At 38.6% G+C, this 27,530-nt stretch overlaps 1 long non-coding RNA gene across 1 annotated transcript; it reads left to right on the top strand.

Moving 5' to 3' along the window:
- The first annotated feature begins 11,101 nt into the window (after positions 1–11,101).
- On the top strand, positions 11,102–26,646 carry LOC131085290 (uncharacterized). The gene is made up of 5 exons (XR_009114615.1): positions 11,102–11,433; positions 12,765–12,825; positions 13,338–13,407; positions 24,879–25,043; positions 25,950–26,646. It is a non-coding gene; the product is annotated as an uncharacterized LOC131085290 (long non-coding RNA).
- The last annotated feature ends 884 nt before the right edge of the window (positions 26,647–27,530 follow it).

Genomic DNA, 27,530 nt, shown 5'->3' with positions numbered 1-27,530 from the left:
CTTACAACCTCTAGTGAATATTCATGCATATTCATGAAAATAGTATCAAGGAACTCAATAGGAACATTTCTGTGGATCAGAATTATTCCTAGGAGTGAAGGTTAACATAATATGGTTCCAGCAAAATCTCAAATTGATAATGCTGCAATGCTTCCTCTTTTGGTACCTGGCTTTTAGAGCTGAGTTTTGAAAGCAGTAAATCAAAAATAAAAGTTAAAACTTTTAATTTCATGTATCCAATTGCATTATACATCAAACAACATTAAGTATTCCAAATTAATTACAAAACAAGTTAAAAAAGCCTTTAGCTGTAGTTTTGTTTGAGTTTCTTTTCTTGGCTGTTTGAGATCTGCTATAATAAGTTCTACAAAAATTAAAATCTCCAGGACAAGCAGCTTGAACCTATAACTAAATAAGCAAAATTTTGCACAGTACTAGAGTTTTTAAAGTAAAGAAATTGGTGATTTGATTTGTAACAATAAATTGCAAATTTAACTTTGGAACCAGCTTTTTCTTCCAGATAAGGGAGGACCAGAAGTAGCCAGAACATTCAGAGAAGGTAACTATACGAGCTTTCAAAGCTGCTTGGGTAACATGCTGTCTACCACAAACATTATTTTCACAGAATCATAAATTCATACTTTCATATGAAGAGAAATTTCATACAAGTCTCTTGACGTCCATAGTTAATTTAGGCAAAATATCTTCTGCCTTTATATGTATTGCCTGAATTTTTTTCCCCCTGAAATTCTTTCAGGGGAAAAAAAAATGTCTTGAGCTTTATATAGCTGTTACTTGAATATATTACATATTGTGAAATATTGACATACAGAGATAGGTCCTCTTAATTGTCATGAATTTGAACTTGAAGGAAATTAAAAATTAGAAAAGAATTAAAGTTAGGGAAAACATTTTAGAACTGCAGGCACCAGCCAAATAATTTCAGTGGGCAGCTTTTTAAAAAAGTGAATATTTATACTAAATGGCATCCAGTTCAGAAATAATTTTCAGGGAAGATATTTTCTTATATTCTGGGAAGTTAGACTCCTATTAGCAAAAGTACTACTTAGCATGCAGCTAAATATAAAACAAAATAAGCTCAGTTATCTAATATAGATATAAATTCAAGTATTTGTGAAATCTATTTAGAGCAGTGTTTTATACCTTAATATAGAGATGAAAAAGCTGAAGTGGGAATATTGTAAGCTTTAGCTAAAATACCAGCTAATTTTTTTTTCCTTTTGCTGGACTTATTTCCTAACAATAAAAAACAAGATTTAAATTATTGAATATGTCCAAAGAATAAGCATATCTAACTGTTACTGAATTCATGGTAAAACATGGTAAAAGTTAGGAGACAACTGGATTTTATATTCTTCTGGACTGATCCTGCTGTCCTGAAATGAGTGGCTAAATTCCATTTGCCTTCAAAGGGACCTGAATTTCATGTCAGCTTTTTAAATAGAATTTATTAACTCTTCAGTATTCTGCTAAATAATAAAACTTCACTGTTTGTTAAAAATCAAAATAACAAAAATTATAGATTAAAATCTAAGCAAACAAGGACTAGCAAATACTGTTTAAAAAAGCTTTTGGGAGAGAGCTATTGGTAAGCTATTGGCTGACAATTTAATAAAAAGTATTCAGCCTTATTTAGCTACTGTTTTAAAGTGGTTTATAGGACCTAGATGTTTTAGAGTCTCCATTAACATATACAGGATGCAAAAGAAATAAAGCCCTGCCCTTGCAGAATAAAGACAGAAATATGTTTTGTCAATTTAAACAATTAAAACTAGCTGCTGAATCTAAAATTTAGTTACCTAAGAATTGACATTTTAATGTTAGCATTAGAAAATAAAATAGGGATATCTTTGCATTAAAAAAGAACTTATTTTAACAAAATATACAAATCTGGTCTTTCAGGCATTAAAAAATTATTTGTATTTGTGAGTTCAAGTTTTTAGTTTAGTAAATACATTGTTTAAATAGTAGGCAGAGACAATCTTTGAAGAAGGACAATTGGTAGGATTAAAACTTAAAGTTTGTACAAAAAGAAAATACTTTGATGAGGGTAAACAGTAAGCATAAGTCAGTTTGGGGTTCATCACTATCTCATAAATTCCTTTATGTCAAACTAATTCATATGACTTTAAGACAAAATTGTTAGACTCATTACTCATCCTTACTGAATATGTTTCTATTTAAAAGTTATGTTTTTTCCTCTCTCAAAAATTGTTATTGATTTTTCTATAGAGAAGCAGAAAAAAAAGTAAATTCGATAATAATTCACAAATACTCCTTCTATTGAAGCAGACTTTTTACTCTGAAATTACTACTAGGAAATTATTTGAACATTTTTTTAAAAGTTAATTTATGTAAGAAGCTTTTTGAAAGTTATAAATATTATCTTATAACTAACTGCAACTAGAATACAGCCTTTTTTCAAATTGAATACTGTACATAATAATTAACAAAACATGTGGATGTAGATACAGTAACAATTATTAGAAACATTAATTTGTATTGTTGAATCTTAGTGGGGAGTTTGTTCTTTCTTAAGGCTCTCAAGTAGTTAGCAATGAAAACAAACTGAGATGAAAAGAATCTGTTTCAAATCTTCCTTAAAAACCTGAAAAATGTTTCTAAATCTGTAAATGTGGTTTGATATATTTTTGCTTATAATGTATAGGTTATTTATAAATACTTTTTGGGATAAAATATTTTTATTTAGGGATAGTTCATATCTCATTAAACTGACTGAGCAGACAGGGCTACATCATATTTGTTTGTAAGTTTAACTGAGACTTATTTAATAGAAAAATGAGCTAGATAAATATCCTACATCAGTTTTATCCAAATAATAGCACTTGTAATAATTACTGTATGTTAAAAGTCTCCTATTGATTGTGTATCTAGAAGCTCTCTGTTCAGTTTCTACTTAATATTCTTGAAGTTTATTCCATTTATGGCTTTCAGAATAATAAACACAACATCCCTGTTGTTTTTGAAATTAATAATAAAGAATAAGTATTTATTTTGTTTTGACATCAAGAGAAATTACTGACAGAAGGAAATATGCAGCAATTTTGCACAAGTAACTTTATGAAGTTTTAAAGACTTTGCAGGGAAATATTTAAAAGAACAAAAACAGATGACCCCCACTCCTCCCATATTTCAATAAAAATATTTCTAAATATCTGCTGCATTTTTTTAAGAGGGGAAACACCTTTTTTGCATTGGCACTGTATTAAAATCCAAATAAAAACATTAAAATTCATAGTGAGAGTTCTACCACAGAACTTAGCTTTTCAAAGGTCTGGAAAGCTCCTTAAATTTAATTGAAACTACATTTAAAAAATTTTGTTTTCATGTACTAAGTAAACCTAAGTGTTTACCTTGGAGAAGAATAACTGGATATATCTGATCAATGGAGAGAGGAACACCAGAAAAGTGATTTTTTCAAAGAAAAATAATTCTCTTCATATAAAATTTAAATTGATGGACATTTGTTTCTGGCCATGTTAATGCTATAATCAGTACAATAAGATAGATTTTACCAACTAAATGGAAGGCAGGTACAGCATGATCTGACGTGGGAGGGAGCTTAGAGTTGCCTCAGTGTAATGTGACATAAATGTCTCACATAAATGTGACAAACAAAGTTTAACTTCTTGGACTACAGTTTCCACTGAGATACCACCTTAAATTTAAGTTTGTGAGTTATATGTGTTTCAATGAAATCATGGGCTTTTAAAACATCTATTAACAAGCTTAAACATGATTATGTTTTTAACTATTTCATTAATTAGAAAGAGAGCTCTGTAAGTCACAATGTGAGCCAAAAATGGAAATCAGAACTGATGTGTTAATAATATGTTTCATTCCTTATTTTTAAAAGAACAATTTTAGAGGTGAATAGTAAATTCTCCAGAAAAAAATCACAAACGTATATATCTCTATTAGTGTTTGGAAATGTTTTGTTCTCCTGTCATTAATTATGACATTAATTATGTCACCTTTTTGTTCTCCAGAAATTATGCCAAAGTTGCTGAAAGGATCAAAATATTACCAGTTTAAGTCCCCCAAAAAAGTTTTCAAATATTTCTGTATTTCACATTACAATAAGGCATATGTGAAAGATGATTCAATGTAATTAATTAATTTAAAAATTTCCAATTATGAAGATTCAACTATAAATTATTATTCCAGTAAATTCTTATTTTGTAATATTAACTTTTTTTCTGTAGGATACCATAAATATAAGACAAAGTCCTACAATCAAAACTCCAGCTGATAACAGAATAATATTAGGCAAAGCAGAATTTGGAATGCAGTTTCCTTATTTCTGACTGTAATTTTATAACCATAGGAATATCCATATTAGAGGTTCCAAATTGAATACTTTTCTTCTGCTACAGTTTTCTAGATTTCTATTCTATTTACCAAGACTAATATTTTTGCCACAGTTTTCATTGTTCAGGTATTTCAAATAAGAAGACCCAATTGCTTGGTCTCTGGTCTCTAAAAATCCACCCTGTCAGGATGAGAATTAATTAATATAGCTTTAATTAACTTAAAGTTTTCTCTTTCCCTTTTTCTCCCTGGTTAATTTGGTAGAGGGCAAAAATAGAACTCAGATCAGTGTAATTTCTTCTGCCATGGCAGGGGGGTTGGAACTAGCTGATCTTTAAGGTCCTTTCCAACTCAAACTATTCTGTGTTTCTGTAATTTCCTAACTCATATCAAATCCTCTGTTTCTGTAAGACAAATTCTTGGGGTAATAATGACATGCTGCTACTAGCATGAATTTGTTAACCTAAAATATACCATTCATTAAATTTAATTCACTCAAAAAATTCCAGTTAATTTGCCTCAATATTTATCAGAGTTGCAAATTGGGATTTTAGTTATTAAATCTTAGTTTTAATGGTCATTATACTTATCATATAGAATTCTATTTAAACAATCAGGCTCCATGCTTTTAAGATTTAAAGCAACCATTCAAGTCATCTTCACCACTGTTCTGCTATAATAATGCAGCAAATCTGTATTTCATGACATAGGGATTTAAGATAAGATGGTACTTATGTGCACCAGGGCATCTAATAGGAACAAAAAGGAAAGCAGTCGGAATAGGAGGATATCTGGATTTAAGTGGGTTAGCACCAAACTTCTTTGTAAATTGCTTAACTGAAGATATGAAGTTTCAATTCATCTAGAAGCATGGGTGTGAAGATGTGAAATTATACAGGCTGTGTGATGTGTATAAATCCAGCCAGGAGTTTGTCAGTGATCATTGGGCTCACGGGACAGCAGTGACCTGTCGTGCTGCAGCCTAACTCCATCCTGGAATGGAGTGCAGAGTTGGGATGTGCCTGAGCTGGGGGTACAGGCTGAGCTTTGCAGCTGGAATACAAGCCTGCCCACCCTCAGAGCAGCCCAGCTCTTGGGTGGGGACCATTGCAGGTCTGTGGTACCAAAGTCTTCCAGAAATTTAGGGTCAGGCCGGTTTTGGTAAAAACTATTTGGCTACATTCTAGTGCACAGTGCAGTTGGTTTCAATTTGGTTGTATTTATCAGAATCTTTATGTACAATATTCTGTATTTATGGCTGGGACGTCGTGATTATTTTAACTGCTTGCTTAAAAGAAATTAAAACTTTAGGAATAGAGAGGAGCTAATTTTTTGCCAAGGAAAATATTGTATATAGAACAGACTCTGGATAGATAATAAATACACCTAGCTGCTGGTGTATTTATTCCCTATGCATATAAGTTGGGAGGTAACATGAAGCAAGAAGGTATTAATGGCTGCCTTAAACTAACAACTGGTGAAAATCAAGTGGATGCTGACAGAATCACTTACCATTTGTGAGCGTTTCACATGTGTCTCTTTTTCCAAATTTAATTAAAATTCAGAATTTTTCCTGTATACATTTTCTGAATTTTCAGAGTTCACTGGTCACACAAAGATGTGCAACAGTAGTGAAATGTGGGTCATAGTCTTCAACTTCATGGCGTACAAGGAAGGTTCGAAAGGGGGTAAAAGTCTCAGCTAGGTTGTGCCAATTAACAGTGTTCTGTCCATGTTTAGTTTATTTGAGAAGTTCAGCCAAGTGAAGTTTGAATTAATCTGCCCAGCCTTCTCTTTTTCTTGAATTTATACTCTGGCAGCTCGCTGGGTGCCTTTACAAACCACAGTAAGACCAGCTTCAATGCCACTGATGTGAGAGACAGAAAACCTGAGCAGAAATACCTGACCTTAACCCTTTGTGAAGTGTCCACTTCATACTGCTTTGATCAGGAATATGTATTGGGCCCACAGCCACTGTTTACACATGGTCTGTAATCTATTATCATAACTATCAGGGTAAATTCTTCCTCTTCTCCATTCTTTTCTCATTTCTCATTATTTTAATTATGGTTTGGTAGCCAGAGAATATTTTGCTATTAGCTGTGACCAGGAGTCCTACGGTATTTAGACAAATAGTGTAAAACACCATGAATTTTGAGGTGCTGCAAAATCATACAGGACAGTAAGAAATGTCCATGGAAAAGACTGACAGGGATTAATTTTTCATAAAAATCTGTAAGATAATTGATGTAATTTTTATACATAACTTTGATTTTTTTTTTTAATAAGAAAAGATCAAAGTCATACCTGTGATATTTCTGAAACCAGAACACTGCATTTCCTTTTTATGGAAGTCTACTGAATTTTGTTTAATCCCATTTAAATTGTTACATCATGCTCATAACTGCACTGTTGAAAAGCCACTCGCTTAGTGCTAATGAGTGTGTTTTGGTACTTGAGAATGACTTGACTTGGTTCCCAGGAAAGGGATGCCTGTACCGTATATCCAAGATTAGTTGGACACAGCTTGGTTTACAGCCCAGGAATATGCATTCTTGAGGGCTAGACAAAGTATGGTTTTGGATGGTCCTCCTGAGGATAAAAATGATGGATGTTCTGTTTGTCTCCTGTTAGTAGATGGTTTCTGATCTTCATTATGTTAGAAATTCCTAGCCAAACTTTTGTTGCCCAGAGGGTGTTATTTTTTACACTAGGGTGTTAAGAGGGTGGGAGAAGTAAGGGGTCTTTTATCTTTTGCAAGAAGTTTAATATTAACTAAGTTGAACACTGTTTGCCTAGGTGCCCTGGAATGTCAAGATGTAGAAATATATTTCTATGTAGAATATATGTATGAACATGTAGAATATGAAGTAAAATAAATTATTTAAGATTTGCTGTGGGAGAAATCACACACCATCTTCTCCCAGAAACAGCTGGGAAAGGACTTGGGAGTGCATAAAGCTGGTTTAAGAACAAGAAAACAGAAGAACTGTTTGGCAATAAGTTTTTTTATAGCTGAAGCCCTTCAGAATGGTAGAGGGAAATTAAGGAAGCTCATCGGCTGTCTGCATACAACCCAAAAGGTACCAAGTTCATAATACATTTTGACACAGGTGAAATAAGCAGGATTTTTACACATGCTGAGAACTTCCTCCAGCTAAAATGAGTTGTGTGTAGTTTCTTCCCATTCATCTACTAATATCTCATTCAGAAGAACCAATGCTTCCAGACTGTGAGGATCATGCCCTACTTTTCAATTGTAGGATACTGAATATATGGCAAAAAAGTAGTCGCTAAATGATGTGCCATTAATTGATCAAGTCTGATAAATGTGCTACCAGCCCGGCCATCATCAGGGAAAGTTTTATGTATCTTTCTTTTAATCTCATAGGGAGGTAACCTGTGGTGCAGTTCCTTTTCCTGTTAGCAGGCAGCATATGCACTTCCTTATTTTGCAGTCTACTGTATGCAATGTCATTATGTCCTTTAGTACTGTGTTTATTGAACTTTCTGAATCTGTGATTTCCTTTTGATTCACCTCTCTCCCTGTCATTGTCTTGAATTCTTCCCTTTTTTGATGATAGATTTTTGTAATTGCTGCCTGAAAAGTAACTTTTTCAGGGAGACTGGACTCGCTGACAGCAAGCCAAGGTAGTTGGTAGATCAGTAGCTACCCTAGATACCTGCAGGATCTTCTCAGTCCCCAGCTGTCAAAACTGAGATACTCCTGACAAACTTTGGGTTTTTTAACACTGTGAGTATCATTGTCTTTTGGCAACCCGTGGTTTGAGAAACAATTGTTTAGCAGAGGCAAAGTTCCCACTGAATGATGAATTCCCCAACAGCACAGTTTTAGAAAGTGACAGAAAGCAGGTTTGTTTAACCTGGATTCAGAGAAGGTCTGCTGATAGTGGCAGAGGACCTGCCACAGCACAAAGTCTCTGTGATAACCTGAGTTACAGCTACCTTCTCTCATGTTTCTCTACAAACAAAATTATTCTTGGTAAGGGATATGGGCAATAGAAGAGGTTTTGATGTTTAAATGTAAGGAAAGAATGTATTTTTCCCTGTGCTGTATATCCATTGTTTTAGATCCTTGATCAGCCAGTCTTTAGTTAGAAGTTGCAAAAGACTATTGGAAATCTATGAGGTTGTGTTACGGTGGTTGTTTAAAATAGGGCCAGATAGCATTTATAACCCATGTGTTGTAATAGTCACTGTGTCTCTGAGATAAGCCTGTTGTGCAAACAGGAAGATGCTGTTCTATCACAATCCAAAGGAGGGGTTCCAACACTGCTGGGATTCTCTGCATGGATCCCCATCCCCTGAGCTAGCCTGGTTATTGCTGTGCTCGTCTTGGTCTCTCCTATGTGAATGCCCCATTGAGTTAGGATCAGGGCACTGCTTAAAGATCAGCAAAAGGTAAAGACAGCTGAAGTCTGGTGTATATGAGACTGAACTAGAGTGAAAGAGAGGTGAAAAGTCAGTGATCCTAGGCTGGGCTCTCTTCATCTGTCACAGACACTGTTTGACCTGTTCACATCTCTGTTCCTCTGTTTAACCTACCTGTCATGACAGTTACTCTCCACTTGCAAGGATTATGAATAATGGGACTATTAAATAGCACCACGTGTTATGCCTGGTGCCTTCCAAGACAAATACACAAGCAAGTATTAGTTAATAGTTGCTCTGCTCCTTGTTTCCAGAGGGAAAAAGGAGAGAGGAGCAGACTATCCTTGTGATAACCTCTTGTACTTCAGCAGAACCTGTCAGAAGAGGGCTGCAAACCATTAGGAACCCCAAGGAGAGACTGCAGAGCCCTTCAAAACTGCTGGCATGGCTAGGACAGGCATCTCATGGAGAATTCCCTTTTCATGAGTTAGTATAACATTAAGTATCTTTGAAGTAACACCAACCCTCTTTCCATCTTCTTTCCTCTGTAGCTGTCTTCGGCCTCTCTACCACTCTCACAGTATTTCAAAGGTTTCATTGAAATACTTGCTGTGAGGCCTTAATATCCTTATTATTGGAAGACAAAAGATAAATGGCAATCACGCAGCTAAAATGATCTGTTTTTTCTAGTTTTAGAAATACAAAAATGTACAGCAAATATTTATATGAAATTCAGGCAAAATACAGGCCAGAATGCTCCAGAAGGAAATAATTTCTATGAGTGCACCAAGAACAGCATTTAAGAACAAGGCTAATTTATTAGGCCCATCCTTTCAAGCAACCATTTTGAAACAGGTCATTGTATTTCCTGTAATTATTTATCTAATTCCACCAATATTAATTGATAGATATTTACTGGTTCACGAGTGCTCACTTAAGCTTCATCCTATATTAAAGAAATTGATACAACTCAGGGGTTTTTGTCCTAAAAGCTAATGCAAGGAAAGCTGGCAGTAGTAAAGTCTTTCTCCCAGGACATTGTTACTGGGGCAGATGCAGCTGGGTGAAAGCCCGATGTAAAATCTGTGTAATAGCCAACTCCCACCAAAACACTCTAGCAACAGCATGGTTGGAGATGAGGAAATTAGGGACAAACAAGTCTTAGATGTTGCTGTTAGGAGAGAGCGAATTTTGACACTTAGAAGGAATATGGATGGATACCCTGGGACGCAGATGTAGCTGATGTGAATGTGTGAAAGTCGGTGTTGCGATCGTGCTTTCCAGCAAACTGAGTTTTCTGTGACCTGGGTCATGGTGGTCTGGTTTTGTATGGCACTAAGGCACCTCAAAGTGTGGTTGACCTAAATGAGTGAATAACCCCACTGAACATGGGGTATATTTGCACACCTGAAATTTAGTGTCTCACACTGAACTGGCCTTGGAAGCAAAAAGGATGTCTTCTGGGGAAAGGGGAGGAAATGTTGTGGTCAAGAAGGAAGGCAAAGACAAACTTTTTGAGAGATCAGTTAGTTACTCCTCTTCTGTGTAGTAATATCCAGGAAAAGAGAAAGCAGGAATGTGTGTTTCATTGTGCTGTGGAAGCTGCTCGTGTCCAGACGTGTAATGTGACAATATAAGTCAAAAATACAGTACCCAGATTACTGGGATAGAAAAGTGTGTAAATGTGAAGTAGATGGGCACATAATCACAATGAAATTTCATGCCTTTATTCACATTTCATATGGTAAAATAAACAGTAGTGTTAATAAAACTGTAATATAAGTATTCTCACAGGAGTTGCATATGTGAGTTTTTAGTGTTTGACTTTTGGCATGTAAACATGACAGTAATTCTGTAAGTGGCTAGTGACAATTTCTATGTGTGCTTGTGGGACACAAAATTTCTATGAAAGAAGTTGAAAAGCAATTTTTGCAAGGCTCCTATAGACCACTAGGTCTTTCCATTAAGTCTCAGTGTCTCAGAAGCCCTTATGTCTACAAAGGCAGAAACTGCAGTGCTTTGGTAGCTAGAGGAAGATTCCATTGTATGTATATGTGCTTGCATCCATGTGTGTGAGTTCCCAGCTGTGTTTTGGAGTCTGTACATAGAGAGGGAGGGTAATATAAAAGGGAATGTACAGGTTTAGAAAATATAAATGCAGGCCGGTTCTTCTGCTGCTGTTGACTGTTTAGCTGCTTAGAGCATTGTGGTTTATCCTGAAAAAAATAAAAAAGTATGCTTTGGAAACTTAGACAAGGTCCTGGTGTAAGACAGTAAAGGTTCTATCTGGGCTGGAGTGGTTTTTTAAAAATAGATTGCACTTGGCAGGAGGAGGAGAGTTACCGTAGTTGGTAGCAGAGAGACACAGTGTTTCCTTCCCCATCCCAACCAAGGTGAACATATGTCCTCTAATTTCCTATGGCCTGTGTCAGGAAGAGTATTTATGGCTAATTTAAAAGCATACAGAAAGTTAAATGCAGGGACCACTTTTTTTCCCTTGAGTTTGCATAGGAAAATAATTAAAGGCAAACACTGTATATTGTAAGGAATATATTGGTCTGGCATATGGCATTCTTTTGTTGCAGATTACAGACCCAGTGGCCTGATCCTGCTATCACTGAAATGAATGGCACATTTCCTATTGATTTCAGGGAAAGAAAGAGCAGACTACAACCCAACATGAGACAGGTGAAAGCTGCTCCTTTAGAAGTATGCCACCCATTATATTTAGACTCCCAAATTACTTTTTCTTAGTGTCCTGGGAAGCAGATGGACACAAATTGTTCATATTAAAAGTGTAATGAGGATTGTTTAAAGATGTAAATGTTGTCTTTAACATTGCTGAACCAAAAACATAGAAGATTCTGCCAGTGCATGAAAGTGAAACTAGCTGAGAACAAAAGTGAAACCAACAGGCAACTCTCCCTTCCCAGGCTGAGTGAAATGCAGAAATCCTAAAGTGCTGATGCTTAACAGTAAATTTGAATTTTAAAATTTCCTTTGCTTTTATTAGTGTGAAAAAGTGTTGCTAGTGATCTAGAAGAAGATTTCCTCTAAGATAGGTGTTTTCTCATGATGGTATCTCTTTAAAAAGTCAGAACCAATTAAAAATGTCAATTTTTTCTTTATGATATTTAGGGGCATCTGTACACATTACCCTCTTTTTCTTACACATTTTCCTTTTGCATGCACTGCATCACAGACTTTTAAGTCATGTACCCTTAATATTATGACAGAAACATGTGCTAGAGCAGGACAGAATTGACCTTGCTTACAAAAGTATTGGTAACTGTAATCAGCAAGTTTCTAGAGAAGGGAAAGAAAAAGTACCTTTAAAAATATATTAAAATGATGGTCAAATGCATTTAATTGATAAAACACCAAAAAATAGCAGTGTAGCAATGGGGAGAGACAGTCATTCAGTTCTTCCTGCCCAATCTAGTAGGATCAGCAGGAGACAAATGTACAGGAAAGTGGGGAAATACCAAACAAAACAACAGCAGAGGGTAAAAAAAAAACATTGGATGCCATGGAAAAAAAGAGAATGGAGGAAATAAGTGGTTTAGATAAGTTAACTTTGAGCAAAATTCTTCTTTGGTTCACATTTGTCAGTGTCTAGGAAATTATGTGTAAAAATATATGTGTGGCAACAGTCTGCTGTAGATCTGAGCAGTATGAGAAAGATAAATATATGGAAGGAAAAGGGTACAAGATGATGTATTTTTTTAAGGCAGTTTAGTCATGAATACTACACCCTACAGTGCTGAGGCTTTCTGACCATGATTTATGTTGATAAGGATTATTAAATGACAAACTAAAACAAAATGTTTTGTTTTTTGTTTTTTTTTTTTTTTTGTTTGTTTTTTTTGTTTTTTTTTTTTTAATTTAACACACTGAATTTGTATTCATTATCTTAAACATTTTTCCCTCTCACATTTGTTTGGAAAAGTTTGAAGGGAAAAGGGAGGGGGGGTGGAATGGTCTATAGACAGTGATTTTAGCTGGTATCTACCACGTAGGTGGAGGGAGGAGATAGAAGTCTCAAAACTACAGGCCTATGTAAATTCTGCAGCATCAGAAGTAAGTACAAAATTATAAAAATCACAGAAAAATGGGTAAAGCAAAGACCATATTTATCTGGGAAGGTAATCAACTTTTAAAGCAGAGGAGGGAAAAGTTGCTGTGGGAAGAAATATTTCAGGACTTTGTCCCTCATGTAAATGGCTTTTAAAAAATTTCAGTGTATGTAAAAAAAAGAAAATATATATATATATTTAAATATAAGATCATAGCACCTGCAGATTAAATGTTGCTAATGAGAGAGAGCATGCAGTGATATAGAGGCCTCTAAGAAATTAAAAGCAGGCCTGGGGAATTTGGTACTTCAACTGACAATGTATGGAACTAATTTTTGACATGTGTACCTGACTTAGCCAAGCCAATTTTGAGAACTCAGAGTAGAATGTAATAAGAGTTTTTAAAATGCTTTTCAGACAAAAAGATATAAAGCTTTTTGAGGGACAGATAATTTGAATGTACAGAAATGTGCCTGGGTATACAACAATTTTAATCTATTCCCTCTTATGTTACAGAGAGCGTGGCACAGCCCCTGTTCTGGGACAGAAGGACGGACATCTAAGGGACGTGGGCATTTCTTCTCAGGTAACCTGCTCTTACTGATGGCTTGAGAGAGAGAGAAAAAATAACTTTTCTGTTCGGATTAAATAATACCTGACCTTTTGGCCTTTTAGATTTTGGTGTTTATTGACATTTCAGACAAACATAGATACTTTTGTTTTATTTTGAGAGAGGTGAGGAGGCAAAGTGTTGTGAGGGAGGGAAGTTAATGCCAAGTCCTTCTGAGGTCCGATCGGTTGCAGGAGAACAGCAGTGCTGGCAGTGGTATTCTGGATTTTCCCATTAAAAGATGCAAATGATAGGATATTATAGAAAGATCAATGTATTTGTGAACTGTGCTGTGTGTTTCAGTTTGCTTCATATTAGAACAGCTAATAAACTGGAAGTAGATGCTACAATCTCTGGTTGGTCAAAGAGAGGGATAGAAAAAATAGTTCTTTCTAATTGTATGTGGTTTTATTGTGTTGACAAATATATTTGATGTGGTAGCAATTAAAAGTAGTCTGTTCTGATTAAGTTGAAGGGCCGAGACTTGGTTTTAAAGCATGCTGGTTAATTAAGCAAGAGTCAGTAAATGGCATAAAGCTCTAGATAGGATGCTTTTTGAGAAAAATGCAGTTGCTTGAGGTCACATTAGTGAATAAGTAAAATTTTCTGATCAGGAAAGAGTCTGTGTTTCTGAGGTATTTTATACTTTGTGCAAGCTTTTTATACACCAATACATAGAGGAGCTGTGTTAAAGTGTTGGAGTTGCTATTGTGTTACCGTACGTCACTTGTTCTTCTTGGTTTGAATTGTTGATTCAACTCTGATAATTAAGACAAGAGAAAAATATAAATTCCATTTACCAAATAGGATGTTTGTAGCATTGAAAAAAGTGAGAGATTAAAGATGATTAGAGGACTCTAAAATCTACAATGTTGTTCTGTAGTCTTTGAAAAGGCAGAAATCTAAATAATAATATTTTTACAGGCAAGATAATATACATTATCTAAAATAAAGTATTAACTGCTGTTAGAAGAGTTTTGAAATAAATAGTATGTGTAGATAGGTAGTTAGGATTTTAAGTATTTTTCTTCCCCTATTCTTTCTCCTCAAGGAAAATAGAAGGATTTCTTTCAAATGTAAAAGGAATAAATAAATACAATTGGAATGAAACATTATGCTAGATATTTGGAGAAATTTGTTTTCTTATATGTATTTTGGTTTTAAATCTAATTGTCGTGAAATAGTTCAGATCTCAAAGTTTGTGGGGAGGAAATGTTTCAGCATCTTTGTTCATACCTGAGGAATCCATTTTAGAAGTCTATTTTCCCTGTTTGCAAAATACATTTTTATTAGATCTATGTATTTGGGTTAAGACTTACTTTAAATTACTTAATTAGGTTATACTTAAATTCTAAGTGATTTAAAAAGAAGGATTATGGTAATATGACAAAACATAACACTATTTTCATTGAAATTCTTTAAAAAAGCCCTTTTAACATGCCAATTTTAAAAATCTATAAATTTAGGGTGTTAAAATAGTACAAAATATGAAAAGGCTGAACTTATTATGGAATGTATAATCCTGTACCAGTGAGAAGGGATTCTGTAGGTACGTCTGGAACATGGCAGGAGGTCATTTACACCTTCAGTTTGGTTTTGAGCATTTTTCTTGTGGTATTGTTGTTCTTCTTATTTTATTATGTCTATGTAAACACTTATGAAATGTTTGTGGTTGATTTGTGAGGAAAAAGTATAGAGAAAGAGGTAACAGTGTAGGTGCGCTTAGCTAGATGGGGACTGATTGTGTTTTCCCAGGAAATTCTGGAAAATATATCAAAGTAAAATTTTCCACAGTAAAGAATAAATTCTAAATAATTGTATTCGTGCTGTTTGAAATAGCATGGCTGTGAATTGTCTTTAAAAACCTCCTGTAAGTGTCCAAAAAGAGTGCAACATAAAAAGGTTTTCCAATTGTGTTTTCTCTAGATAAATCTATGGGTTGTAGGCTGATTTCAGGGGCAGGGTAGTAAAAAATGAACTTTAAAAAAAGGAGCTACGTGTGGGCTTTTCTCATAGATAAATCTGTTGGCTTTTTTTTTTCTAAAAAGGGAAACGTATATGTGTTTCTTTCCTCTGTGTTGTTTATAGTTTGAAATAAATAATAAATTTGTAGTGATTTAATTTTTTTAAAAGACGTATTTGTATGAAAAAAATCTGGCAATATGTTTGTTTTACTTGTCATTTAATATTGGAGAAATAGGAGAATGTTTCTGGATATTTGCATTTGTTTCAGAGGCTGGAGCCTAAGGTAGATTTCTGTGTAGCCTGTCAGGCAGTTACACGTCTGAGCATGTTACAGTCTGCAGCATTACAAATTAGAGCTATTTGACTTTTATTTGCTGCATGAGGCTTTCATAAAAAAAATTGCAAATAAAATAGAAGAATAGAGGATGAGGTCTGCGTGTGTGCAGGGGCTGTTTTGGGGTGCGATGCCGTGCTGCGGAGGGGGGCCGGGTGAGACCCAGAGGGTTTTATTCCGAGGTGCTGCTTTTGCCTGGACTTGTGCTATCTGCCCCTGTCCCTCACTGACTTTATAAATTGAGTCTGACTCCCCGGGATATTTTTTAGTTCCCAGCAGGGCAGTTGCATGCACATTGTTTGCTACTTATTTAGAGAGGAGCTGTAGAAGTGCTGTATGTGTTAGTCACACGTATACTGAGCACCTGTATGGAGAGTGTATGGGAAGGAGGGCAGAACATGAGCGACTAATTTTCACATTCCTTTCAGTACAGGATAGCCCAGCATTTTCTAGTAACTTTGTCACGAAGTTTTCTGGGGGTTGTAAAGCTATTTTGGAGTTAATTTGCTTATTACAATTTGCCTCCTCAAACATAAATAAAGAACTTTTTTTAAAGCCCCACCAGCTAGAATAAGGTATTTCACCTGTTTTTTACTATCTCTCAGGGAGCGTGCAGTTAATGCCAGTAACAAACAGTTGTGGCCGGGACCAGAAAGCACACTGAGGGAGTACTGAAACCCGCCACAATGGCAGCGGCCCGGGGCCCGCCGCTGGGCCGGGCCGGGCCGAGCCGCTCGGAGCGAGCTCAGCCGGTGAGCCGGGGCGGGGTGCATCTTCCTCGGGGGCCGCGGAGGCACCGGGTCGGGGTCCCGGGCGGGACCCGCCGGGCAGCGGCGAGGGGGGGCCGGGCGGGCCGGCGGAGGCGCCTCGGCGCCGCAGAGGGTTAACGGCGGCGGGCCGCGGGGGCCGGCGGGAGCTGTAGGCGCCGCGGCATGCCGGGAACCGCCACCGGCGCCCGGGATTCGCTGACAGCGGCTGTGACGGCGCCCGCCCGCGCTGGCGTGGGGGGGCCGGAGCTGTCCCGTCGGGCGGGAGCTCCGGGCCGGCCCGTCCGCGCTCAGCCGCCGCGCTCAGCCGGCCCGTGCCCGGCCGGGGGTCTCTGCGAGCGCCGGCGTTATCCCCGCGCCCTGAACATCGGCCTCGGGCCGCGGCTCGGCCGGGGGCGCGCCTCGAGCGCCGGCAGGTCAGCGGCCGCTTTGTCCCGGAGCCGGTGGTGCTGGGGTGCCCGGCCCGTCCTGGCCAGCCCCGGTATCGGCGGAGCCGAGGCCTCCCGGTGCCCCTCGCTGCCGGCCGTTCCGCGCCCGGTCCGGGCAATGGGGCATCAGCCCGGCCCGGCAGGGCTCGGCCGGAGCCGCGTCCTCCCGAGAGGGATTTGCTCTGGTTAAAGCACACGGGCGGCTCGCCCGCGCTGCCTCTGGGGCTGCTGCCGTCCCGCCGCGCCGGTGGCTGCCCGGGGCCCCGGAGAGGCACCGGCTCACGGGCTCACTGCGGCTGCGGACCTTGGCTGCCAGTTCGCGCTCTGCTCCGCACCGAAGCCCAGAGCGCAGAGATGCCAAAGGCTGGCACGTGGCAAGAGGGGGTCGAGTGCTTTTATCTGCAAGTTGGGGGTTTTATCTTGGAGTTTTTTAAATGTGAAGTGGAAGAATGAAGGTGCTGAAGTGCGTTGAAGTTATGGGACAAACCCAGGAATCAAACAGGACTTGGCATTTTACCGGATAGAGAGGTATTTTCTCTCCGGACAAAGCGGTGAGGGAAGAAAAAGGAGGCAATTAACGCTACGTGTTAATTCAATGTAATTTATACCAACAGTGTGAAGTCAGTTTTTGTTCAACCTGATGTTTTAAAGTAACTTGTTAATTAACTAGGGATAAGTTACTCTATGTATCAAAGGAATGACAAATAATAAATCAGTCTGAGTTTAGTAAATTTTGTTTCTGTATTTTTGTTTTCCTCCTTACGTTTTTGAAGCAGATCTTGGGGTTCGCAGTCAGCTGAACTTGGAGCTGAACATACTTAAACTTCTCCTGGGAATAGAAATATTTTTGTGAAGTTATTTTCCTTGCTAATAGTAATCCTCCTGAGATTCAGAAGAAGACTAATTTATTTGTTAACTACTAAATCAAGTGCAGGGAATATTACACTGTTGAGCTCAAACAACATAAAAAGGAAATACGCCATAGTAGGCTTGTTTTCTATTGCTCAGTTTCTGTGAGAGGTATGTGAGGAACTCTGCAAACATTTTTGAGTCAGAAAGCACGTCAGATTTAGCCAATAAATATCACCTGAAATACAGTTCTTAAAGTATACATAGATGGTTCTCAGAAGAAAGAAAAAGAAGTGAAATATATGGGTTTTTTCAAGGGAAGGTATTGTTCCAGTGGAGGAAAAAAAGTTGTTTTGCTTATGAAAGAAATTACTGAGTAGCCACAGAAAAGGGATAAGTGCCTTTAGTGCCAGTTTTATAACCCCTGGTGGTTTGGACTTGCAGAGTGAAGCTGGTGAAGATGGCTTGAGATACAAATCAGCAAGTCCAGAACAAAATAAAGCAGAAAAGATCAAGGCAAGGGAAATATGATTAATCCATTGTAACGTGCTTTAAACTTGTTAGTGTATGGCCTACTCTGTTCCCATTCTAACCATTGTTTTTCCAGTTTTACAATAGTAGGTTTTCCTGGATTCTGTTTTCTTATTTCAGTGGCAATGCATTAGCACTGCAGTTGTGCTTTAATACAATAAATACAGAATATTCCATTTCCAAAAATGTATGATCTACCTGCAAATACTGTACTGTTTTAGTAGTGGAAGCTACATGCAGAGAGGGTCAAATAGTTGAGGGTACCCAAAGGGAAAGACAAGATTGCTAATAGAGATGATCTAATCTGGCAGCCATTCAACACTTAGGTGTAGGACAATTTTTGAAGAGCAACATAAGATCACAGAGAAATTAAAGGTGGGATTAAATGCAGCAGTTTTAGCAAAAAAAGGCTGTGCCAGACTACCTTGTTACCCTATGTTCCTTGTTACCCTGTGTTTCATTGTGAGGAAACTTTGATACTGTACCATGTGAGAAAATCATATAAAACAGAGAAAATTTGGATTAATTGCATTGTAATGAATTGCATTTGGAATGAACTGGCAGATAATAGCTAGAAAGAGACTGTACTGAGGAAAAGAAGGTTGGAAACTGGAGGTTTTGAGGACTATTGGAATTCTTTCCTTAGTGATACTAGTGAAAAAGTACAACAATGATAAAATCTTATGACACAAAACTGGTGGACTGTATTAATAGAGAGGAGGATTGGAATATCCATGTGCTGACATGATGAATCAAAACTGAGATTAATAGAATTACATGAGATTTAGTGATGCAAATAGAAACTGATGACAATTTCTTCTGTCACTTCAGTGACAGGTTGGTAGTTGGTGTAAGAGTCAGCAGGAGAATGATAGCATGTGACATGGCTGAGAAAATAATAATAAAAAAAGATAGTGTCCTAGAAAGTGTTAAGGGATGGATTTCCTGTATGTATAGAAAATATTGCTGTCAAAGTGTGTGACATTAATAAGATCTTGTGTGGAGTCCAACTATCACCCACATTCAGATAAATGGGTTCAAACAGATGGATGGAACAGATGCAGAAAAGGACCACATGGATGTTAAGAGGAATAGAGAGGCTTAACAGAGAGACACAGAAGTGACAATTACACTGTTATGTAAGGAAGGAAAATAATTATATGAGCTCAAGATTAGAATAAAGCAAAACAAATGTGTGTAAAAGGGATAATGGGTAGACTTTGCTGGAAATCGGAGGAAGAGCTTTAACTATCAGACTGACAATATTCTGAGGTAGTTTCAAACAAGAAATAAATTTCTTTTAGAAGGAAGTTTGATATATCCAGGAAAGAGCATCAGTGCTGGGTTCTGCACAGTGGTGGGGAATTTGACTTGGGAATCCTGGATATCCCCTCCCATAATACCACATTCTTGTCTATCAGTGGATTCTGAGGTGGATATGTTAAGTTACAGTGGGTCCATTTTGAAAAGTGCTGCCAGTTTTTGTCATATTAATTTCATTTTATGCCTCTTAATTGAGTAGTTTGGTTGTGTTTGCTCTGAACTGTGTGTTTGGTTTGGACACTATGGCTGAATTCATGCAGTGCTACCTGACTTCTTGTGCCTGGATGGGCCACTTGTAGGAGTCTTAATGGAACAATTTTTAGGTAAGTTTTTAGGTATCTAGGCCAAGACAATGTTGCATTCTAAAATGTATGCATAATCAGCTTCCTTGGGACTTTGTGTCTTTTTTTTCCCTGCCTTTTGGACTGTAGTTTTTACATACAGCACTTAGTGCAGTACTCAATAATTAACAGAAGAACCTAAAGATTAAAGAACATTGCTTTTCAGCAAGGCTGCTGTCCTCTACGTAGACAGTTGAGATTTTTACTTGGCATTTTGGCTTTTGGGAAATCTCCACAGGGCAGGGAGTTAAGCAAGCTTGCTCAGTCATCCATTTTAATTTTATTTTTCAGTCCACATCTGTAGCAGATTATTCAAAGAGAAATAATATGTTTTAAGGAGGTAACTTCCTATTCAGTGGTCAATAGAAAACTAAGTGATAGAATCAATCCAATTATCAATTTATGCATTAAGTGCTACCACTGGCACTTTCAGTAGTTGCTGAAGCAAAGAAGTGAATTGATTATAAGAATTAAACTTCCTTCATATGCCTAGAGGTGAACAAGTCATGAAAATGGAAGACTTATTTGGTATAAGACAGTATGAAAGACTAGGAAGAAAGGCAAAAAAAAAAAAAAAACAACAACTATTATTTCTAACTGGTTTCTTGAACTTTTTTTCTGTAAAGTGGGATTTGAGCTATAGACGTTTATCTTGAAGCTTACAGGGCAGAGATGTGACCAAAGAGTGAAGGTATGAGTGTGGAATGAAACATACTTGGTTGTTATTTAACCCAGATTTCTGAAAGTTATTTTATTCTTCTATTATGAGTCTGATTCTTTAAAGAAAATAATTCCTATTCATAGCAGGTTCTTTCTCTTGTTCTTTTCTTAACCTTTTGGACTTGGAAGGAAGTTGTGGACTTCCCATTGAAATGGTAGGAATACTGTGTTAGGCCTTCAGCAAAGAAACATTTTCTGACCTGATTAGCCCATGTCATCCTGCCAGGCTTTCTGCCACTAAAAAAGGCACTTCCACTGGTGTCACTTGTTTCTAGTCCTCTTGTGCTGTATCATGCCTCTTGAAACAACACTGATTGGGGAAAGTCATGGAAGTGAGCAGCATTCACATGATAAGGCTGATAACGACATTAGTGTGACTCAAAACCAAAAGCAAAACAGCTCATATTTTAGTGTTAAACAAAAATAAAGTGTTACTGTTGTCACCAAGAGCAGGCCAAATCCATTCTTTTGCTGGTTTTAGGTAACCACCTCTGAGGGGAGTGTGTACACGTGTCTGCTCACACACATGTATGTATAAACATACACCTGGTTTTGCTGCAGGTGCTGGCTGATGAGTAGAAGTAACAGAGAATTGATATATAGGAATACTGGGAACCTACACACTGAACAGAACCAGAGTATGGCAGGGCTTGGTTTGGTATCAGTAGACTCAGAAAGGGAGGGTTCACTGCAGCCTGTGGCAGCATTTTTTGAGTTGTTTTTTTAATTGCTCATTGTTTGGTTTTAATTATTTTTTTGTAGGAATATTTTGGAGCCAGGCCATTGCTTCTGTAAATCTTCAGATTTCCACTGAAGTCACCAGAGGGGATAGAATTTTACACACCTCAAATAGATAACCTTCTGTGTGAAAACATTATTATGGTGTCTTTGGTCCTACATTGTTTTTAAACAATGGTGGTTTTGAAATGCCAATTTCAGTGGTTAAAACTGCAATGGTAAAAGTCTTTAGGAGGTCTGGAATCCAAACATTTTAAAGAAATACAGAGAATTTGATGAAAAATATGAAGATGCAAAACTGGGATTTAAAGATAAATAGCAACCTGAGATACCTTTTTTACTTGCAACTTCTGCCATGGTAGGGTCCTAGTTGAAATTTCTGCCCTCACATTTCCCCTAGGAATGATACATTTTGTTTAACAGGCATTCAAAGTGGAGTTTATGTTTGCGAAATACTGGGAGTAGCCAAGAGGAAGTCTTCTTGTGTTTTGGCACCAGAACTGTCTGGCATATGGATCTTTAGGGAGACACTTGAGGACTACAGATTTTTTTAAAAGGATGAGACAACAGAGATTTATTACCAAATGTGGTCCATCATTGGGGGCTGAAAGTGAATGCATTGTGTAAGATGACAGTGTTAGTGGTGTGAGTGCCATGCATTCCTGAACTTTGTTTGTTTTATTTGGACAAGTATCTATATCACTTATCTACAGTTACAAAACTAGGTAGAAGAGACATCAAGGATTAAACAAATGAGCAAACAGCATTTCATTATTCCGGATGATATTTTCAGCTCAAGTCAATATATTTCAGTGCGTTGTAGGATTGAAAAAGGGTAATCTGTTGTCATGGACATATTATGTCTCCAGTAAACACATGCTGCACTGGATTTGCAGCATGCACAACTATTAGAATTTTTTTTTTGAGTAGTACTTGATTTCCAATATTGCTGGGGATTATAAAACCCAACCCCCACTATATATGCATGTCCTACTAAGCTTTTCCTTGGTTTGCATAGTAAGAGGATCTGGATCTCCCCATTGTAGTCACTTCTGAGAACTCTAAACAGGGAATGGCAACAAAAAGTGGAATTTTGAGTTTTAACAAGAGACACACTATCAATCCATAGCAGGTAAAAGTGAAAAATCCCTGTATCAAGTACAAGAAGTTTGTAGTACCATTTGTATTGTTTCCTGTTTGAAAGGTAAACTGAACAGACCTTCCCATAAAGAGCAGCGTACATCTGCATGGCACGTTGGATTTGCAATCTGTAGACTCAACTAGTTAATATGCCAGTTACTGTTTGGCTTTAGGTTCTGTTTGTCTTCCATTGCTACATTTGCCTGGAGTGTTTTGTTGTTGAGAAATTTGGGACTTTATTCCCTGAAGCAGGCTAGATTGCTGATGCCCAAAGTTTATTTGAGAAGCAAGGAGTGTATAGCTGTAACACAGTGTGGTAACCTCAAATGCCTGACTGACTCAGTTTAAAAGTTAAGACTTGAGCTTCACAGCTGCCTTGTGTTTGCAGATTTCTGCCCTTCTCATAGAAACTATACTCAAAAGTGTGCAATTGCAGATGAGTGACACATCAATCAAAATTTGTGCTTAGTTGGTTATTTATTATGGCACTTAATGTTACCAATTCCATCCCTTTCTCTCAACCTGCTGTTCTCTGGCTCCCTTGTTTCCTGCAAGCTCTGCAGAGGAGGGCGATCAGCTCGAAGTGCCTTATGCTAGGCCCACAGGAGTCCTGTACTGCAGGAGCTGACAGCAAGAGCCAGCTGGCAAAGCCCAGGTCTGAACCATGGAACCCCAGCACCTGCTGCATGTGTAGCATGCCAAAAGGAAGGAGGGTTACATAAATACCTGCTTTAATAGTTGCCCAGATACACCACTTTAACATATGCTGAAGATGTATGCACAGGATGTATGCTGGGTCTGAGAATGTCTGCCACAGCCCCTCCAGTCCCACTGGCTTTCCCTCCCATTATTACAGCTGAAAGAAAAACAGTTACTGAGAAGAAATTCTTTACTGAGGGAGGTGAGGCACTGGAATAGGTTGCCCAGAGAAGTTGTGCACGTTCCATCCCTGTGAATGTCCAGGACCATCTTGGATGAGGTTCTGAGAACCCTGGCCTTGTGAAAGGCATCCTTGCCCATGACAAGAGAGTTGAAAGTATATGATCTTTAAGGTCCCTTCCAACCTAGGCAACTCTATGGTTCTATGATGTGATGATTCTGTGATTCTGTGTGCTGTGAAATAGCTTTGACCAAAATCACCACACTCTGCACACCTGTGCCATGCTGTTAAAGCACTTTCTGCCCTTTCAGGCAGAAGAGGGAAACTGGAACTCCTGGGTGAGTGCTAAATAGTGCACAGACTTGGAGGGGCACCATGAGCCTTGCAAGGAAATGGAGTAGATGCCTAAGGAAAAGCTGAGGAATTCCACACAAGGTATCTTGCCTCACCCCATCATTACAATGAACTCAGCAGTTGATGAGGTGCATTGAGAGATTTGTTGGCATGTCTGAATGGTACTTGTTGAGACATTAACAGAATGGACAATGAAGCTTACATTCTTAGGTATTCTAATTTTTGTCTTCAGTGTGCACTGGGGCAGGGTGTCATAATTTGGGGCTATGGATTTAGGCAAAGACCCACTGCAGTGCTCAGCTCTGCAGCAGCCAGGCCCATTATTGAATCTGGCCTCACTGCAATAGGTGTGAGTAATGGTAAGAGAGGCATGAGAGCAGAATGACTGTACAGGGGGGAGAGCTGCTCTTGAGTTGCTAGAGTGAAAAACATATTTGTAAAGGGATAAAATTAGTGCTGGGTACAAGAATGCCATTTAATGAAACAAATGACTACACTGTTCAGGGGCAGGAAAAAACATGACACATCACAGATAACCAGCAGTCCCCCTCTCCTGTCTCAGGGTTGCTGCAGAGCAGACAGCATTTCTGGCAGCACTGGGCAGGCTGGGATGAGAGGTAGATCCCAGGGCTGAGGCTTCCCGAGCGCTGAGACCCCTGAGCCACAGGTGCCACTGTGGGGACAGTGAGTGACTGTCTTGGGTGCTTGCCTGTGGACTTGTAGTGAGAAGTGTTTTCCTCAGGTACTGAGAGAGCAGGGCAGGAGGGAGACATGGAAATGTGGTCTCACTGAGATGTGTATTGCTTGTGAGGTACTTGTGGCAGCAACATCACAGAAAAGCTTCATAATAAAAATCAAATGCTTCTTCTTATTGGGTGCTCTTTTATCCTCTATTCATTGTGGTTTATTGCTCCTGTGCTATATTTTTGTTTTCTTTGTCTCCTTTTGATGTCGTCATCTGTGTGGTTCTATGTCCCTATCTTTTGTTCCTTATTGCATTTTTTAGTCATGCCTGTCACTACACCTTCAGCTTTCCTAAAGACTTCTCTCTCATCTCTGTTGTGATCTGCTGTACAGCTTAGCCATGATCCATATGATGGAGCAATGTAGCCAAGCTGGGGGCTGACCGAGGTTTGCATCACTGCCCTGACCCAGATTGCATCTGCAGTCATCTGGAACTGACTACACGCCTGAACTGATGAAAGAGGCTGTGGAAATATGGATCTCTGGGGCCTTGGCAAGGTATCCTCATATGTGTATGCATGTTGATGTGTGAGTACACTCAAAATGCCTGTCTGTTCCATCAGCTCAGTGACTGGGTGCTCCTTGGGGATTTGCAGCAGCTTACAGCAAATGGGAACAGACCTGCAAAGCTCCTGAGAATACTAGGATTAACCCTGGAAAGGGGGATAGGCCTGTTGCTCAGGAACGTGTGATGCCCATAAGCAAGAGATGCAAACCCCCTCATTTGACCTTTGTATAATTCTTTCCCTTCCAGTGAGTCCCTTTCCCTGCCTGTGACTCATCTTCTTCTAAATGTAGACTGTAAGCCTCTCAGAGGACTGCCTTTTTCTCCAAGCAGGGTAGCATAAAAAATAGCAACACTTTTGAATAACCAGTATGATTTTTTTAACACAAAAAAAAATGGAGGACTGCCTTGCTTTGTCTGTGCTTCTCTGTCAAGGGGTTTATCAGTCCCCCTGAGAGAACAGTGAGGCAGGTTCTGTACTGACCTGCAACAAGAACATTGTTCAGACAAGAGGTCTCAGGAGCAGCACAACTGCAGTGCAGTGAGCAGGAGATGTTATAATAAAAGATGGGTAGACTCTGACAGAGACCAACAAATCTTTCATAGCACCCACATACTTTCCTCCCTATTTCTGACCCATTTGTAAATGTCAGCATTCCCTTGGTAACTGCAGTGCAGCTTACAAGAATGTCCAGTAGGAAGTTGCCTGCTCCCTTCAGCAGGTTTCCCAATGCTCATCTCCTTTCCTCCAGCCTCTACATGCACTGTCCAGCTGCCCAACTTTTCTTCTAAACACTTGGTGAGTCTGGTGACCACTGTTACCTTCCATCCTTTGCTTCAGCTCTACAATGTTGCCTTTGACTTGTAGTAGATCTCTTTTCTGCCTTTTCTCTTTCCAGATGCTTAGGCCATATTCACCTGTCCTCTGGAAGACAAAAGAGTGAGGATCAGCAGTGTCATTTATTCTGCAAAAACTGAACAGATGAGAACTGCCGTGACAGCCAATAGACGAAATTAAAAATTAAGGAAAGGCTGGTATGGAACAAGAGAAAAATTATCCCAGCATTTAACAATGTTTGGAGGGTGTTATGTCAACTGCACACTTGGTGAGGCCTATAAGGATTTTCCTTGTGTAATACCTGCAGGAGTTAGGCCTAGCATATCAAACTATTCTAAAAGTGATGTCCGGTAAGCAATAGGTGGGCTCTCCTGGGAAAAATGCAGGAAGAAAACTTGGTGAGAGCTGGATCTTCGACAGTGTCACCTGTCATGAGGGATTGACAAAAGAAAAGAAAAAAAAAAGAAAGGTGAACTAATTCACCATGGGGATGGAAGGATGGATGCTTCCTGTTTTTTTCAATTGCAAAGTGTATGATAGTTTCATGCCTTTAATTGACATCAGTGCAGTGTTGTTGAATCCAATGAAATTTGAATCCCACTATGAATTTGTTTTCCACAAGTAGATTATGAACAGAAGCATTTGATTTTTATCAATTATGTATTTTTGAGTGAAAAGCTATTTTGTGTATATGTATTTAACAGCAGGAAATGTAGCAAATGTTTATTTTTATTAAACTAATAAAAGGGATAAACCTATCACGGCAAATTTTCATTCGATTTCTTTGGTCTTGTTTCCCTTAACATAGACAAGAGGTCATAGTGTGCAGCCCCAGGTATCTCAGGATGCACAGTTCTTTGCATCAGGTAGCTGATGTCATACTAGTGTGTCTTGTTTCTAAATGAGAGCTGTGAAGTGGCAGTAGTGCTTCTAACTGCATTCACAGGGCACCACGGTCCGGTTGTGGCCCCAAGTTGCAATACACATGGTACTGCTTACCTGCTCCAATTAAGGTGGCACCTTACATCGGCTCTTTCCAAAGTCTGAAGCAGGAAAAGGCTAGGAAATGTGAAATGAGATGAGAAAAGAGAAACTGCAGAGCATTTGCAAATCCGTTGTGGTCTGCAGAGGTGGAACTGCAAGGGGAGGCCAGGCCTGAGGTGTGCCAGGATTTGGCAGATTTGGCTCCTGGAGGCTTCCTCTGCCATGGACATGGCAAGTAGCACAAAGGAGTTGGATGAGGGGAACGTGGCTGCAGCCTGGCAGCTGGTACAGCTTGGAGGTCTTCAGCAGCAGTGGCTGCATTTGGGTATGACCTGTTTGCCAGTCCTGGACAGAAAGGAAAGACAACATTAAGACTACCCCCTGTGCTACTTGTCATTAATAACTCAGATGGATGTGGATCTCCAAAAAACCTAATCTAGAGAAAGTTTTTTACTGCTTGAACTAAGGTCATTGTCAAATAAGTGGTATAAAGGCTTGTTTTCTAGAAAAAAAATGTTGGCACTGAAAGTTGCAAGGGGCTCCCTTTAAAAACAGCAGTCTCCTAGACCTCAACTGGTCTTCTCTGACATTTTAACTGACCCACACCTTACACCACATTGCCGCTGATTTTCCATGTTGCTCAGCCACTCCTGCCGTT

This window comes from Melospiza georgiana, chromosome 6, assembly GCF_028018845.1.
Source record: "Melospiza georgiana isolate bMelGeo1 chromosome 6, bMelGeo1.pri, whole genome shotgun sequence".
NCBI lineage: Eukaryota > Metazoa > Chordata > Aves > Passeriformes > Passerellidae > Melospiza > Melospiza georgiana.
This window is presented reverse-complemented; position numbering and strand designations above follow the sequence as displayed.